Genomic DNA, 17,776 nt, shown 5'->3' with positions numbered 1-17,776 from the left:
GACTGGCCTTAAACCATGATCCTCTAGCTAGTCTCCCAAGTAGCTGGGATTACAGGCATGTACCACTATATCTGATCCCTAATTCCTGTTTTAAAAAATAAGGATTTAGCTAAATTATACCAAAATCATTTTTTTCTTCCATCCCAATGAAACAAAATTGCCACTTTTACAAAGAAACATGCTGAGTTCTCTATACAGTTACAATTTCTTATTAACAAAGAACATATCTTTAAAACTATGTCTGAAATGTTATGTGGGGTATTATATGTCATTCCTTGGGGAATTGGTCCCAGGAAATTGTCCCCCAATGCCAAAATCTATTGATGCCCAATCCCTTGTATAAAATGATATGGTGATGGTTTTGAATATTTTGATTTGGAAATTACTTGCTTAGCTGAATCCACTGATTCAGAATCCTCAGATGAGAGCCCACTCAACTAAAAATTCATTATTCACCTGAAATTCCAACTTAATCGTTTTGCATGCCATCTGTCAAACTACTAGAAAAGTCATGCCATTGAATTTTATGGGGTTTTTGTTTGTTTAATGCTGAATGTTTTAGGAGTTTCGTTGTTATTCTTGCACAGGGGCCATGGCAATCTTCTCTGTATTGTTCTAATTTTAATATATGTGCTGCTGAAGCAAGCATATACCATTGTATTTCATAAGCTTTGTTGGTAACCTTTTATAACAGTGTAGAACACTTTTTTTTTTTTTAGCTCTACTGGGTTTTGAACTCTAACCTTTGTGTTTGCTAGGCAAGCAGTCTACTACTTGAGTCATGACCCCAGCCCTTTCGCTTTAGTTTATTTTTCAGATAAGGTCTCATGCTTTTGTCTGGGCCAGCCTCCTACTGCAAACCTATCTCTAACTCCTAAGTAGCTGGGATTACAGTTGTGAACTTGATGCCCAGTCCAATGTATCTTTAATTTTTGTTGCATCAAAAAATATTTTATCCTTCACTTTTAAATGTGTTGATATTTGTACTCTATTCCCTTTCCTATCACTATATTCCTGTACTTGTCTCTGGATTTGTAATTTCTAGAAAGACAGCATCAACATAAATAATATTTGCACTATATGAATTATTTAACACATGTTCATTAAAGACTCAAGTCATAAATGTTTATAACATTGATCTTGAAATTTTTTGGTTTTACCAGTCCAAATATTTTCTAATGTCATTTTTCCCCTTGATTTACTTCTCCTGTTTTCATACATTCTCAAACTTTCCAAAGACTGATTTCTTGAGACCTTCCTGAACTGCAGTCATCCAGAGGATTGACTGCATTTAATGCTTTCCTGGATTCAATTCATTTTTTGTCTGGATCCTCATTTTTTGTTTATTTGTTTTACCAGAGCAAAAAAGTTGCACTTTCAACTAATTCTCTAAAGAGTTTGTTGGGAATGATTTTTTGAGCTCTTGCATGTTTGAAAACAGCTGAATACTTTCTTCATACATGATTGATAGTTTGGGTGTGAATAGAATCCTAAGGTAAAAATAATTTCCCTGGAGAGCTTGCAGGGAATTGCTCTCTTGTCTTCTGGCACTCAGCGTTGCTTTTGAGAGTTGTGCTGCTTTGGTCACTTTCCTGTGTCTGCATCTTGCCACCTATTTTTTCAATGTATGTAATTTTTTTTTTTTTTTACCATTCTTAAATGCCATAGTGTTGTAATTTATTGCACATTTCCTCCTCTCATTGTGTTGGGTGGGCTCTTTCAATCTAGGACACATATCTTAACTGGGACAAAATGTCATGTATTTTTTGGTTTCTTTCTCTGTTCCAATTACTCTGGAATTTCTGAGACACCTCATGGTTACTACTGGGGCTTTGGAATTGATTTTTTATGTCTTTTACTTTTCTCTCATCTTTCTAATTTCTTTTCTTTGTTTTTATCTTATTAGAGGAGACCACAAATTTATTCTCTAATACTTCTATATATTTTCCCCATCATTTAAAAAAATGTCCAAAGTATAGCTGTTGAAAGAAATCTATGTTAAAATTCATCACCCAGATTTTATTTATCAAACTTAAAATTTTTATTTTTATGGTATATATTTAAGTTTCCAAAGAAAAGAAGCCTTTCTTGTAATTGTTTCCTTTATATTCAGCCTTAATATAAAAGTATGCATTTTTCACATCTCTTTCTATTAGAGTCATTTTACCCATTTATCTTTGTCTCTTTTACTTTGTGGGAATTCTTTAAATACCCTATGATTCCTTTTTCACTTTTAAGAGTGAGTGAATAAATAACTTGGCAACTCTGCTGGCATGAGTGGAACTTGGGAATAGGTAGGCTTTACTTTTGAGTGTTTGGGTAGGGAGTGATGTCTCACTTGGGGTATCCTAAATACCAGACTGAATAGGCTGTTCATATATCAAAGAGGAAGACTTTTAGTCTTATTTTGTTCCTGTGTAATGGTGAATAAACTTGTTCAGTGCCCTGTAAATAAGCAGAAACATATGTATGAGTATGTGTATAAGAGTATGAGTGTGTTCGTGTAACAATGAGGGTATCTGGTTCTGGGAGGATTAGTTGACTTCCACAGTGTAATCCAACATTCCCTTCTTCCAGCTCACTGTATTCACTAAGCTGAAGACATTAGGGCTCAGTCAGGCTAAGTCTTATCCTTCTCATTACTCTTGGCTAAGACTTACTAGATTTTGACTTCCTTTAACAGGCATCTTGTGATTTTTTTTCCTGTGAATTCTCTTCTAGTCTCCCAATTATCATATTTATATATTTATGTTCCATAACTTCAAGTTTAGCGAGATAAAGGTACAAAATCACTATTTGCCCTTTGCTTGGGTTTCATATATTGTCATACTAAATCCTAAATATCTATTTCCAGAAGACCTAACAGATATGCATGCAATGGTTAGAAATTCCTACGTTCAAACATCAGCTATGCCATATATATTCTCATTAATCCTACGGATGTTATTTAACTTCCGTGATGATACCCCAATGAATGATTAAAAAACAACCACAAGAGTACTCTTAACCTATCATCCTATACACAATTTTTTTAGACTGACTCACTTTGAATCTAGACACTTCTGAATTATTATACATCAAATTACATTGATAATTTATCTCCATGTGTCCATTTTCTTAGTATACTTACTGCAAATTCATCACCATCTTCTGGTTTAATTTAAGGAAACAGATTTAATTCTAACTGCAAATAAGGATATTTTGAGTAAGTAATAGAAAGGCTATTTCCCTCTCCCCAGTCCTCATTCTAGACATTTAAGTTATTCACAGCCACTATTCCCATAACACTTAAAGTGATTATATTTATTGCCAACTTCAATAAATTATTAACATCAAAACTAGTGATTCCTTTGCACACAATTCCAACCTTCTGCAGAAAGAAGAAAACTCGTGGAGGCTTTATAGATTAAAGAGATTTAATCACTAACATGGTCACTAGATATTTAATCTTTAGTTATAGATGTTTTCCCTTTCTTTTCTTCTTGTTTCTTTTTCACAAGACTGCTATATGTGGAGACTCCAAAAATCTCAGTATGATATAACTGAGTTCTTTCCACCCAAGCTTTTCCCCACAGTTTTAAGTATGAGACAATAGAACCACCTCTCACTTATCAAGATCAAGCAGTTATTACAGTGGATTCAGAAGAACTTATGGACTGGATTTATAAAACAAGAACTTATTGAATTGAAAAAAGGAAATGATGAAGATAAATTGAGAAATATCTACATGAAATTAAAAATTATTTCTTTCTCAGAATTCAGAGAGTGTTTGGCTGTAGTATGCATTATCCGGTTAACACCATTAGGAATTAAAAGGTATGTAACTGATAAAGATGGATGTCTTACTTTTGTGGGTACAACTCATGCAGTTTAGAATAAATATAGTAATAATTGATCTTTTTTGTATGATGTGTAATTGTTAAATTATTCATGATTTATGGTATCAACTTCCTGCCTCTGGCACTGATAGATGGTCCTTATGTTTCTTTTAATAAAAACGTGGTCAAGACTTCAATTACGTGTAGCCAGGTGCTGCAAATAAAACTGAATGAAAATGGGTGAGAGGCACTACTACCACCGTTCCAACATTAGCCTGGGCTAATATTGGGAAGATAATGGGAAGATACCATTGCTGACTAATAAGACTTGAATTGCTGTGTCATAGTAAAAGAACAGGAAGAAGGAAAGTGAAACTCCCTCAGCTGCCTCAGTAAGTATGAGGCAGCTTCTGAATGGTTATTGATAACTATATTGATATTCTGATTAAAAGTAATTTTTCAGCAACCTTGGGAATAGTTCAGTAGAAATTCTATTGGCTCTTGACCAGCAATTTCAAAGAGAAGTTCCAATTAGTAATGTCATAATTTGCCTGTACTTAGAGGGCATTTATGAAAAATATGCTACAGCCCAGATCTGAGTTGTCTCAAAGATAACAGTTTGACTGGAAAAGGGTCATTGTAAGTGTTCAGAATATGAGGGTAGAAAATAACCCTAAGTAATTATGTAGATCAGACTACATTATTAAAATATCTTTTTACTCATGCCCAGAGTTACTATGAACAAACATTTAATATTCTAGAGCACATTTAAAACAGAATTGTCTAGTAAGCTTTGGTCTATTATCCAAAATTCAAAACTATATTACTTTTTGAGTTTTTGTCTTTATTTAATAAATGTTTTTGTTCCTATGATAAAAAAAAAACTACTTCATAGACTGAATAACCTCATGAAAAGCTATTTCAATAGAAAAGCAAGACAGAGTTTTGAAAACAGAAATTCAAATTGAGTTTCTGTGGGAAACAGCTTTCCTAATTCCATTGTTTTCTAGAACTCAGTGCTATCAGTGGTAATGAATTTAAATAGCTGTAAATCAATGTAAATTTTGTATCCTTTATTTTTCACCTTATTAATAACAGTGCCCCAAGGTAAGAAAGTATTACCTGAATTACAATTCAACTTAATAAGGAGATATTTGTTTATATTACCCTTGGAAGACATGGACTTGGGATAATCAGAGAAGAATTGATGTGAAGGGAAACTTGCTTTTTTGTTCTGTACAATGTGTGTTTTACCATGCATGTGTATTTGCTGTCAGATTTCACAAAGTAAACACAAGCATGTAAACATCAGCTAGATTCAGAAACTGAGCATTAAAGGAGCCCCCAAATCACATAGTGCTCTTCGTTTGACCATTACCTCTCTGACTTCATTTGGCAGTCATGAATTTTGCCCTTTGTTTTTGTTTTGGTTTTTTTTTTAAGAGATATAAATGGAACTACACAGTTTGTGCTGTATTGTGTCTGGCTACTTTTGTTCAACATGACATTGTAGATCATTTGATTATCTTTTCTAGATGATATCACATGATTAGATACATTTATTTATTCAGTTGTTAATATGGTATATGTTTGTGGTCATTAATGATTGTCCTGCTTTGAACATTCTAGAACATGCTTTTTAGGTAAACATTTGCACACACACATACCTGATGGTTGTATTACCAGAAGTGGAATTGTGGAGGTTGTATGATTATCCAAATTCAGTTTTAACAGATATTTTCAGACAGGTCTCTAAAGTGGTTGCAGTGGGATAGTCTCAAATCACCAATGTATGAAAATTCTGGTTTGAAATTCTCACTAGTGCTTGGCATTTTGTCTTTTCAATTTCAGCCATTCTGGTGAATGTGTAATTGCATTGCTCTATTGTTTTTCTCTATGAAGGAGCACTTTTTCATAGGTTTGTTAGTCATTGAATATCATACTTAGTGTTGTCTTTTGCCTATTTTTTTTCTCTCTGTGATTGTCCTTTTAAAAAAATCTATAACTCTTCAAATATTCTGGATATAAAGATTTTGTTAGATGCATGTATTTTAAATATAATATAAATATTTTCTTCCAGTTGGTATGTCATCCAATATTGCGCTTATTTCTTATGGTAAACAGAAAGATTAAATTTAATACAATCTAGAAAATCTAAAATGGCAAGATGTTTGCTGTATTTTCTTTATCTGTTGGGAACTGCCTATAAGAAAGATGACTGAAATCAAGCATGCTTGTAAACAAGTTAGTGACAATATACTAGAATCTCCCAACTAGTAAATTCACTTGAAGAAACATAAAGTACTATCCACAAATGGTTTCATAGTAGTTATACCTATTCTGTCTAGTTGTGTATTGAAAACAAACCTGGACATTATAGACTGTGGTACAAGGTATTTCTGGCTGACTAATGGGGACTACTTATGTAGGAACAATGTATAACATGAGGGTGAGTACTTATGTAGGAATAATATATAACATGAGGGTGAAATGAATCTAAACCTTTGTGTGGTTAATGTTTCCCCATATGTTACAAAAGGGTAAGGGTATTTTGAGAGCTTCCTGAGACTTAGCACAGAAAATAAATTAACTTTCTTTAAATAATACTAATTTTTCCTCTAAAAGCTTTTAATAAAGTCTCTTTGTCCTGTTTCTTAATTTCCTTTTCTTTTTTTATGAATCCCATGTCACTTACAGCACCAGTGGGTCAATGTTCAATAACGATATATCCAGGACATGGAATTCTATTTCCTATTCAAAAAAATATATTAAATAAGTAAAAAAAAAATTCAAGTAACCTGAGAAAATTTAATATATGGTAGATTTAAATATAATAGCGATTCAAGAAATAAGATAATCAACAGGATTCAAGGGTTGGAAAAGTTTCAGGGGAATAAAAAGGAATTTCATCCACTGTGAACTTGAGGAGCTAAAGCTGATTATATACAATGGATATAATATGAGGAATGTAAAAACTAGGGAAGGGAGTTCACCTTAGTTAAATATAGCTTGTTCACTTGCTTTTACTTATGACTCACCCTCAATTATTACTGAAAGTCAGTAATCTGTATCTTTTATTCTTTATTTGGTTTGCTCTTAATAAAAAAAATATATACTGCCTCACATTACCTGAAACGTGATCGCTATTTTAAACTTTAAAACATTATGCATAATGTTTGTCTTAATTGGGGATGGTGATTTTGGAAAGAGTACATTGCATTTATGTTGTTTAAGGATGACATGCTTCACTTACCAAAGTTATAATGGTGAAGCATAAATGATTCTTTCTATGATTCTACAAAGACTTTTCTATCACAGATATGCAAATAATATTGTTAATGTGTTCTAATATTTTGATAGAATACAAAAAACTTGAATTTGGAGAAAATTGAGAAATGAGTGTTTGATACATTTTATACTATACCACTTTAATATTCTTTGACTCAGTAGAGTTTTTTTTGATGTGAAATAGATCACCATTACTGGTTTAGCTATTGGTAGATTACCAAAGTGGAGAAATACTTTGTTATTTTTAAAGCATGAGGTTATCAAATGTAACTTTTTTATATAATTTAAGAAAATCTTTTTCTGCATTTTACATGGAGATTAAATGCAGGAATACCTACAAGCATTGTCACAATTTCTAAAAAAAAAACACTTTGTGATACATATTTTTTTTTCCAGAAATGCGCTATTTTTTTAGTGGAACTGGAGTTTGAATTCAGAGCTTCAAACTGGCAAGCAGATGCTCCACAACTTCAGCCACACCTCCAACATATTTTGCTCTGGTTATTTTGATCATGGAATGTGTTTGCTTGGTCTGGCTTGAACCTCTCAATCTCAGCTTCCCAAGTAGCTAGGATTGTAGGCATGAGCCACTGGCATCCAGCTCAATAATGTACTTTAATGAAAGCCTACAAATCTGTATCAGAAACAGGTGAAGCATTATCTTAGCCTGGGATTTACGTTAGGTGGGAGTAGCTAATTGCCTGCCTCTATCATAAAGAAAACTTAATGTGTCTCCTGAAGAACACTTATGTTCAAAACTGTGGTCCAATGAGTTGATTCAGGTAAGTTAACCACTAAATGTGTCCTCTGACAATTAAGTCTTTGCCTAGAATCGGTTACTAATAACAATCCGAGTGTAGGATCTGTATACCAAAGAATCTGTATGTGTATATATTTTTTACATTTCACTTTCTTATGATGTGTTTTTTGATAATGTACAAAAAGTTTAGCTGATTTTCAAAAAGTATTAAACTATAAAAGGTCTTATTAATGATCTGTACACTATTCTAATTCATATATATGGGAAAATATTTAAGCAGTTCAGAGGTAACTTTTTTCTTAAAATTCAGGATTATCTTATCGAAATAACAATTTTTAATTATTTCTATTGTCATTTCTTTTATGGACTACCATTGAAATACTAAAGATAATATATACTCTTACATTTATTTCTGCATTCATGGAGCTGAAGAATTCACTGTATTTATTTTACCTTCCTGCTCCTTTGCTACACCATTTGATTTTGACAGGTGTATAATTTTAATTCATGCTTTAAGCTACATTTATAACTTCAGAAGCCATGCTTGAATTGCATTTCTCAATTCATCGTGTTGACTTTGTGTTATTATATCATGAGTAAATTAGCAGGCTTACACTCTGCTCCACTCCTTTTCCTTTTTTGTCAGTTCTGCCGTTGCTTATACAGGGTCACAATATTCATCATTTGCATTGAAATCTTGTTTTTTTTCTCTGCAATGCTGGGGATCAAACCCAGGGCCTTAAGCATGCTAGACAAATATTCTGTCACTGAGTTACATTTGCAGCCATGCATTCTAGTTCTATGTTTTGTTAATGAGATGAGTATAACAAATTAAAAAAATTCACCACAACAAAAAAGACCTTTTCAACTTTATGGTTGTACTATTATCATTCACTACAGATTTTTCATTTTGCCATTAGAATACATCTTTGTCATCGATACCTTTTAATTTAAAATACAAAGTAACTCCCTTATCTACCACATAAGGATATTTACACCAGTAGTAATATGATAAACTCCTTAATATTTGAAGACTAAATGCTAGGTGCTACAGAGATTTGTCCATACTTATCGTGCATAAAACTTACATTGGGTTGAATTCTAAATTTATATAACAAGTTCATGTTGAGAATATGCATTTCAAAGAATGTATTAACAGTTGGGAAGGAACCATCATGAGGATAAAATGTCTATTTACTCTTCCTGGAGGTGAAAAAAAAGATGGCTTCATAATGTCCATTGCTTTTGGAAGAGACAGAAGGGTCTGAGGTTTGTGCAAATGTGTGTATATTTGGTCCTCTATAACCAAACTTTCATAGACTGGATGGTTTTAATGACTAAAATGTATTTCTCACAGTTCAGATGCTGGGAAGTCCAAGAATAAGGCACCTGAGGATGGCTCACTTCTTGTTTCAAACCTGCCTGTTAACCTTCATGACCTAATCACCTCCCAAAATCCCATTTCCTGTTATCACCATTTTGGAGATTAAGTTTCAGCATATGAATTGGGGACACTCAGTTAGTTGACACGAGGGGAGGGGGACAGGTTAGGATGTGCATGTGTCTGTGTGCATGTTTGAAGACAAGGCTGGTGCAAAGGTTAACCTCTTTGTTACTGAGCAAATGGTGGGGACATAAGACTTATTGACTGTTTAAAAATTTGTGTTCTTACCTAGGACATGTTTTCATCTGTGAAAATAAGTTCGAGATCCATTAACTGTGTTCTCAGTTACCAGAGTACAAGGGAGTTTGGAAATGACAATAGTGTGGAACAGGTTGCTACTCTCCTAGCAACTTGATATTTATTCCCCAAGGCAGAAATACATAGTAGTCATTTCATCACTGATTTGGTATAATACAGCTTTAACTTATACTCAATTTCTAAATATGTGACCTTAGACAATTTATTTAACATTTCTGCACTTCAAAGCTCCCATCTTGAAATGGGGATGGTAATAATTCTAACTATGTAGAGTTGTAAAAAATTTTTAAAAAATCACTATGGGGCACATTTTATTTATTCATGTTAATTTACTTTTATTAGCATAAATTAATTGTGCAAAGGGGTTTATGTCGGAGACAAGGCTCCCTTTGTGAGCCATTCTGTCTTGACCTTGCCCTGGAACATTTTGCGGTTGTTTGTCCCAACTTCTCCATCTCCAGCACAAGATGGCGCCGTCCCTGCTTCTCTTCCGGGAGTTTACCTTGCCGCCGGCGCGAACGGGCACCCTATAGCAGAACCAGCCAACCGGCCTGCACCTCCTCATACCCCTCACTCCCTCAGCACATAAATACCCCTGTGTGAACAATAAAATTTTGCAGCTTGATCAGAACTCCTGTCTTGCTGTCTCCTTCGTGTCTCTTGTCCCTTCATTCTTCCCCTTCTAGGTTCGCTACCCACGCTGATGTGTCCTGCAGGACGGGACATCTGGCGCCCAACGTGGCTGTAGCTATTCCTTTTTTTTTTTTTTCATTTTTCTTTTATTATTCATATGTGCATACAAGGCTTGGTTTATTTCTCCCCCCTGCCCCCACCCCCTCCCTTACCACCCACTCCACCCCCTCCCGCTCCCTCCCTCAATACCCAGCAGAAACTATTTTGCCCTTATCTCTAATTTTGTTGTAGAGAGAGTATAAGCAATAATAGGAAGGAACAAGGGGTTTTGCTGGTTGAGATAAGGATAGCTATACAGGGCGTTGACTCACATTGATTTCCTGTGCGTGGGTGTTACCTTCTAGGTTAATTCTTTTTAATCTAACCTTTTCTCTAGTTCCTGGTCTCCTTTTCCTATTGGCCTCAGTTGTAGCTATTCCTTTGATTGCGGGGAGAACACCGTCCTCCGGGAAGGCTTGGGCCCAAGCAGAGTTCGCGATCGCCTGGGCAAACGCAACCGAGAGACAGATCCAGGAGGAGAGTGAGGACGGTGAACGGTGAGTGACCCACCCTGGGACAAGCAGTGTCGTCACATGATTTGTTTCTTTCAGGCCTCAAGGAGGCCCTCAAGACACGAGGGGCGCGTGTTAAGAAAAAAGACTTGAGGTCATTATTTTGTTACATAGGAGATTTATGTCCTTGGTTTCCTCTCGAAGGAACCATTGATGGTAAAAGATGGCTCCGGGTCGGAGACTGTTTAAAAGACTATTATGAATCTTTTGGCCCTGAAAAGGTCCCTGTGACCGCCTTTTCTTATTGGAACTTGATTAATGACATTCTCAAAAGTGCACCCTTTGATAATGGTACTTTAAAACTTGTTAAAATTGGGCAAAATGCTATGCAGACGGCTTCATGCCCTCCTACAGGGGTCTCTGACGGTGGAGGACTCACGGATGCTGTCAAACATCTTCAAATAATAGAGCTTTTAAAACCCCAAATCACTGAACTCACATATCACCCCTTAATGTTGCCTAAATCTCAGATTCCAGATTTAGATCCCAATACATTAGATATTTTGGGAAGTACCTTCTCCTTGCTTAACACTTCCAACCCCACCCTTGCTAAGGATTGCTGGCTTTGCATGACCACAGGAGCAATAATGCCCATGGCAATACCTGTTAACTCCACCGTAAATAATCAGGATACCTGCCAATCTGGACTTCCCTTTAAAGTACAGCCTATGGATGCACCTACAGTATGCCTTCAAGGCAGGATGCAAAATAATTCTTATGATATTGACGTTGGGGTTAGTTCTTTTGGAAATTGCTCATCAGTTCTAAATTATTCCTCACCCACCCCAGCTCTTTGTCCCCCCAACGGTACAGTTTTTTTGTGTGGAGGAAACTCAGCCTTCCCCAGGCTTCCAGCAAATTGGACTGGTGGCTGTGTTGTTGCCTTATTACTCCCAGATATTACTGTTGTCTCAGGAGATGAACCTCTGCCCATTCCTAGCTTAGACACCTTAATTAAAAGACATAAATGGGCAATACAAGCCTTACCGCTCCTTGCCAGCCTTGGAATAACAGCAGCTATAGGCACAGGTACAGCTGGCTTAGGCACGGCTATACACTCTTACCGTCGCCTATCTCAACAACTTATAGATGATGTACAAACTCTATCTGGAACCATTAAGGATTTACAGGACCAAATAGACTCCCTGGCAGAAGTGATCCTTCAGAACAGGCGAGGCTTAGATCTGCTAACAGCCAACCAAGGAGGTATCTGCTTGGCCTTAGGGGAAAGATGTGCTTTTATGCCAATAAATCAGGCATAGTATGCACCAAAATTAAACAGCTTCAAGAAGATTTAGAAAAGAGACGAAGGGAGCTATTTGCAAACCCCCTCTGGACTGGGCTTAATGGAATTCTACCCTACCTTCTTCCACTATTAGGCCCCTTGCTAGGTCTACTTTTAATTGTGATCATAGGGCCCTGCATTATAAACAGGCTGATACAATTCATTAAAGAACAAATTAACACCTTAGCCTCTAAGCCTATACAGGTCCATTATCATCGCCTGGATATGGAAGACCGTGCTCCTGAGACCTTCCTTTCAATAGAAACTCACTAAATGCTCCATCTGGGTTTCCAAATTTTCTCTCTGCCACCCCCTCTTCTTATATAACATTCTTGTCCACGCATCGCCCATTGGGCCCTCCTCCACTGGGCCCCTCTGCTTGGGGGAGGCAGCATCCAGGGAGAGTGATCATAAAGGCTTTTCTAAACGAGGGTGCAGGTAAGACTGCAGGAGGGTGGATCCTAGGATCCCCAGACCCAAGACCTCTGTATGACATGCCCTGGTGCATGGCGGTTGGCATGCTCCTAAAAAATCCGCCTCCTCAAAAAACATGCCGAGGAGATTCTCTTGAGAACTTAGCAAGGACGCTTGCTTACAAAGGAAAAATGATCTCCACCCTGAGGAACTGGGCCTCTGTCATCCCCTCTCAATAAGCCGACATATTCTGGTCATGTTTGTATAAGAATAAGGGGAAAATGTCGGAGACAAGGCTCCCTTTGTGAGCCATTCTGTCTTGACCTTGCCCTGGAACATTTTGCGGTTGTTTGTCCCAACTTCTCCATCTCCAGCACAAGATGGCGCCGTCCCTGCTTCTCTTCCGGGAGTTTACCTTGCCGCCGGCGCGAACGGGCACCATATCAGAAGTCCTATAGCAGAACCAGCCAACCGGCCTGCACCTCCTCATACCCCTCACTCCCTCAGCACATAAATACCCCTGTGTGAACAATAAAATTTTGCAGCTTGATCAGAACTCCTGTCTTGCTGTCTCCTTCGTGTCTCTTGTCCCTTCATTCTTCCCCTTCTAGGTTCGCTACCCACGCTGATGTGTCCTGCAGGACGGGACAGGTTTAAATGTGGGATTTATAATATGCATATGATGTACACTGATCACATTCACCTTATCTATATTACTCTTTCTTAATTCCTTCCTTTCCTGCCTTCTTTTTAACAGCTTTTAGTGGGTTTCATTATGCTATTTTCACACACACACACACACACACACACACACATATACATAAAATGAACCTCAATAATATTCACCCAATCATGTCACCCTCCCCTTTCCACTACCTCCATCTTCTGTTTTTTCCCCATATCCAGTTTTCTCTTTAACAAATATGTCTAGAGTCTACATATGATCAAAAAAACTTGTGATATTTGTCTGTCTGAGCTTGGCTTACCTCACTTGCATAAAAATCTCCAATTTTGAGACACCCCTTTGAACATCAACTTAAATGCTAATAACAAAAAACAGGACTGTAAAAATAGGTACAGTGCTTGGGGCCATACTAGTAGGAGGGAAAAGTGTGAATGAAGATTAAGGTGATGGTATATGGTAGATACCTGTTTGAAATAGACCTAAGAAACCTCTTGCAATTGCATTAAGTGGGGTGGGGAGGGCTGAGGGGAAGAGACGATGGGGGCAAAGTAAATAATGTACAGTATGAGTCTAATTGGAATTGCCACTATTAATCTCTTCTGCATAGTGAGTATATCCTAATAAAAATTATAAAAGAATCTCTAATTCCATCCATTATTTTATAAATAACATAATTTCATTCTTCTTATGGCTGAATAATTCTTCATTGTATATATTTATCACATTTTCTTTATCCACTCTTCAGTTCTTGTGCACCAAGGCTGGTTCCATAGCTTGGCTATTGTAAATAGTGCTGCTATAAACATGGGTTTGCATGTATCTTTCTTGTATGTTGATTTACATTCTTTTGGATATGTGTTGAAGAGTGGTATAGCAAGATAAAATAGTAGTTCTTATTTTTAGTTTCTTGAGGAACTTCCATAGTGGCTGAACTAAATTTTATTCCCACATTACAAATGCACAATATTGTGAATTATTTTCATCTAAAAATGGACATTCGGCTTATCAGAATGGCTGACTTTACTGTCAGAGACATTCAATTATTTTATAATAGCGACTTTGTTAGCAATTTGTCATCTCCTGAACAATTTTAATCTAGAATATAAATCAGTGTATTGAAGTAAAACTTCAAATGATTTTACTTTCTATTACTGTAAATAAAGACAATTATACTTTATATACATAAAAGCCTCAGTCTGTTTTTTCTTTTCCTTTTTTAAAGTTCAATTTCTATTTTTGGGATAGTATTTATTTCAAAAATCAAACAGGAATAGAAGAGTTTAGTAATCAACAAGTTAGGCTTTAAAATAATACTGATCTTATATGAATGCTGTAATTTATTTACTGGCTTGGAAATTGAGGTTATTAAACTTTCTGTGATTCAAATTCCTCAAACACAGAATAAGGGGTGTTTACTTTATAGGCTAGTTATGAGGGTTAAATGAAAAAAATACATGCAATAAACTTAATATTTCACTTTATACATATTAAATACATAATAAATGATACTTCTAAAATTAATAAGACAAGGCAGTATCTAAATTACTATAAAATGCATGGATAAAGTAGAAAAGCAAATGCAGGGGGATTGTTCGAGGGTGCTGTGAGAGTTTTAGTCTTTCAGAGAGAATATGGCTCTTGACTAAAGAGAAAAGTGTTACAAATTTATAAAATGCAACTCTCTTCATGTCAACATGTTCCTTCTATAATAAACTGCATAAAGGTCATGTTAAATGAATCAGAGAGAAGACTGTATGGAGTATAGTTCAGATTTTGCAAAGAGCTTTATCCACTTATAATCTTTGCAGTAGTGACAGTCTAAAGTGGTAGATGAATTGAAGGACATGTAAAAGTATAGCCATTGAACAACTACTTTATCAAAGCTCTATCAACTTATGTGCTTAACTCATGTAAAATAAAGCATTCCTGTATAATTTTGTTCTCAGAAAATTTACATTACAATGCCAATTCATTTGTGTGTATATATAATATTTTTCTCAAAGATCAATATTATTAGATCAAATTTAAAAGCTTGGATTGCTAAATGTAACGATAAATGGTGTTAAAATATTTATATATTTAGGTGATAGAGTCATACTGTGCATACAGTTTAGTTCAGACAAATAAACAAGCTGGATGTGAAATTTCCTCCTTGTTCTTTACATTTCTTATGGCCTGACTGTGTCCTAAAATTCATGTGTCGAAACCTAATCCCCAATGTCCTAATATTAGAAGGTGGGGCCTTTGGTAGGTGATTAGGTCATGAGGGCTTTGACCTCATGAATGGGTTCAGTATCTTTCTAAAAGTCATCCTGAAGTGCTAGCTAGCCCATTTCCCCATGTAAAGATGCAGTGGGGAGGTATCATCTGTGAGGATGTAGGCCTTCACTACACACCAGCTGTGCTCAGAACTTGAACTTCTCAGTCTTTGGAACTGTAAGAAATAATACATTTCTGTTCTTTGTTATTCATTCAGTGCAAGGTATTCTGTTATAGTAGCATACATATATTAATATAACCCACAAATATATTTATTATAAGAATGCATTACTTGTTTAATCTCAAAGAAAGTTTATATTATACCAAAGAAGATGAATCTAATTAATTGCATTAACCTAAAATGTGTGAACACATGAGAATTAGATGTATTTATTTTCTTATTTATGCACAAACTCTTTCAGAGGGAATTAAGCGATTACAGGGTATCATTTAATTGAAATATAAATAAAAATGAATTTCACATATGTATCAAGGAACATTTGGAAAACATTAGTTGCAACTTTTCTTAGTTTACTTTTACTGTTAAACTTGAAATAAAGATTTTACAACCTATTATTGGACTTAAAGTTATTAAGAAATAAAATCCAGGTAGTCACAATCATAAGTAGTGTTAGATAAAGTTGTATGGAAAATGTAACAGCATTCAGTTGTAAATATCCTGAGTGAAACAAACAAAGCTTTTCTTAGAAAAATAGGGACCACAGAGAATCTGCAGGGTATGGGATTCAGAAGTTGTGACATCATGTAATCTCTGTAGAATACTGGCTGAAACTACCTCCTTGGAACCCCTACTTTTCTAGTACAGTGTGACAACACTTGGTTGGTTTTCCATACCAATCAGTGTCCACAACTACTGATTTACTGTTACTGTAAATGCATTTTTTGATCTAACAGTCCAGTAAATGTTGGAGTAATATTTGATACTATTTGGCAAAGAGAGCATGTCAGTATGCCATAATTGTAATAACCTCATTCAACATGACAGCATACATAAGGTAGATGGTATCAAATGCAACTTTTCTTGAATACTAGCTCTGACACTTCATTGATGGAAAGAAAATAGCTTTATGTGATATAATTGTTGTTTGTTATAAAGATTTACTTACCCTTTCTGAGACTCAAAAAGTAGAATTATGCAGTCTTCATTTTTAGTTTATTATGAGGATTATAGTAATATTTTTTGTGCCTACTATGGGAACTGATACTGGTAATTAATTCCTGAGACAATATTGGATAAAGTATTATTATTGATCTTTATCTTAAGTTTGAACTAAACTTAGTTTTAGTGACAGAGATTATTGAAAATGTGTCTGGCTTGACAGTCTTGCCTAGGTATCAGGAACTATTCCATCCCCTTAAAATGTAAGCAAAATGTGAAAAATTCTTTGAGAAGTGATGGGTAGCCTACCTAATTCCATTTGATTCTATTCCATTCTACTTTTTATTTGTAACTTAAATAAATTTTCTGTTTTCCCATATTTTAATTATTGTCACAATATTTGGGTATTTCTGTACTTTCATGCCTTCTTAGAAATTTAATACAATATTACAAATATATACACACACATATAACTAAATACAAAAACATATCTACAAATACAAATATAGATACTAATGATTTTCTCTTGGAACTTTTCTTATATTTTTAAAAAAGAGAATCAAAAAGTTATAGCATATAGTAAAGCCTTGAGTTTAAATAACTTGAGATTTTTTTGTTTTTCATCACTGGTCTTTGAACTCAGGGCTTCACACTTGCTAGGCAGATACTTTTACCACTTGAGCTACTTCACCAGCCCTTGTTGTAGTGGAGTTTTTTCAAGATAGTCTTACAAACTATTTTCCTGGGGCTGGCTTTGAACCATGATCCTCCTGATCTCTGCATCCTGACTAGCTAGGATTAAAGGTGTCAACCACCAGCACTCTGGTGAATAACATAGTTTTTTTTTAATTTTTCTGGCTGTACTGGGGTTTGAACTCAAGGCTTCTCACTTGCTGGGTACCACTTGAGTCACTCCACCAGCTAGTTTTTTTTTTTTTTTTAATGCTGAAATAAATGATGTTGAGATTGAGTTTAAAGATTAATAATCCCTTTCTTATCCCAAACTTGAAGTTCTCAAATGCTTCAGTCATGAACATATTCTGTCCTTTGGTGAAAGGCAACCTCTACTACACAGTAAGGAAACTCCTATTACTAGAAAGATGGAATTAGCAAAAAATACTGCTCTTATTCATAGCCCATGTAACAGTCACATTTTTCGGAATAGAAGATTACCAAATTTTCTCACTTCCTTTGAATGGAG

General features: G+C 35.3%; 1 non-coding gene across 1 annotated transcript; it reads right to left on the bottom strand.

The window, feature by feature from the left end:
- Window positions 1-542: 542 nt before the first annotated feature.
- On the bottom strand, window positions 543-645 carry LOC141422857 (U6 spliceosomal RNA). Its single transcript, XR_012447570.1, has one exon. It is a non-coding gene; the product is annotated as a U6 spliceosomal RNA (small nuclear RNA).
- Between the last annotated feature and the right edge of the window lie 17,131 nt (window positions 646-17,776).

Source organism: Castor canadensis, chromosome 4 (assembly GCF_047511655.1).
Source record: "Castor canadensis chromosome 4, mCasCan1.hap1v2, whole genome shotgun sequence".
Classification (NCBI taxonomy): Eukaryota; Metazoa; Chordata; class Mammalia; order Rodentia; family Castoridae; genus Castor; species Castor canadensis.
The sequence above is the reverse complement of the archived record's forward strand: the minus strand, read 5'-3'. Positions and strand labels throughout refer to the sequence as shown.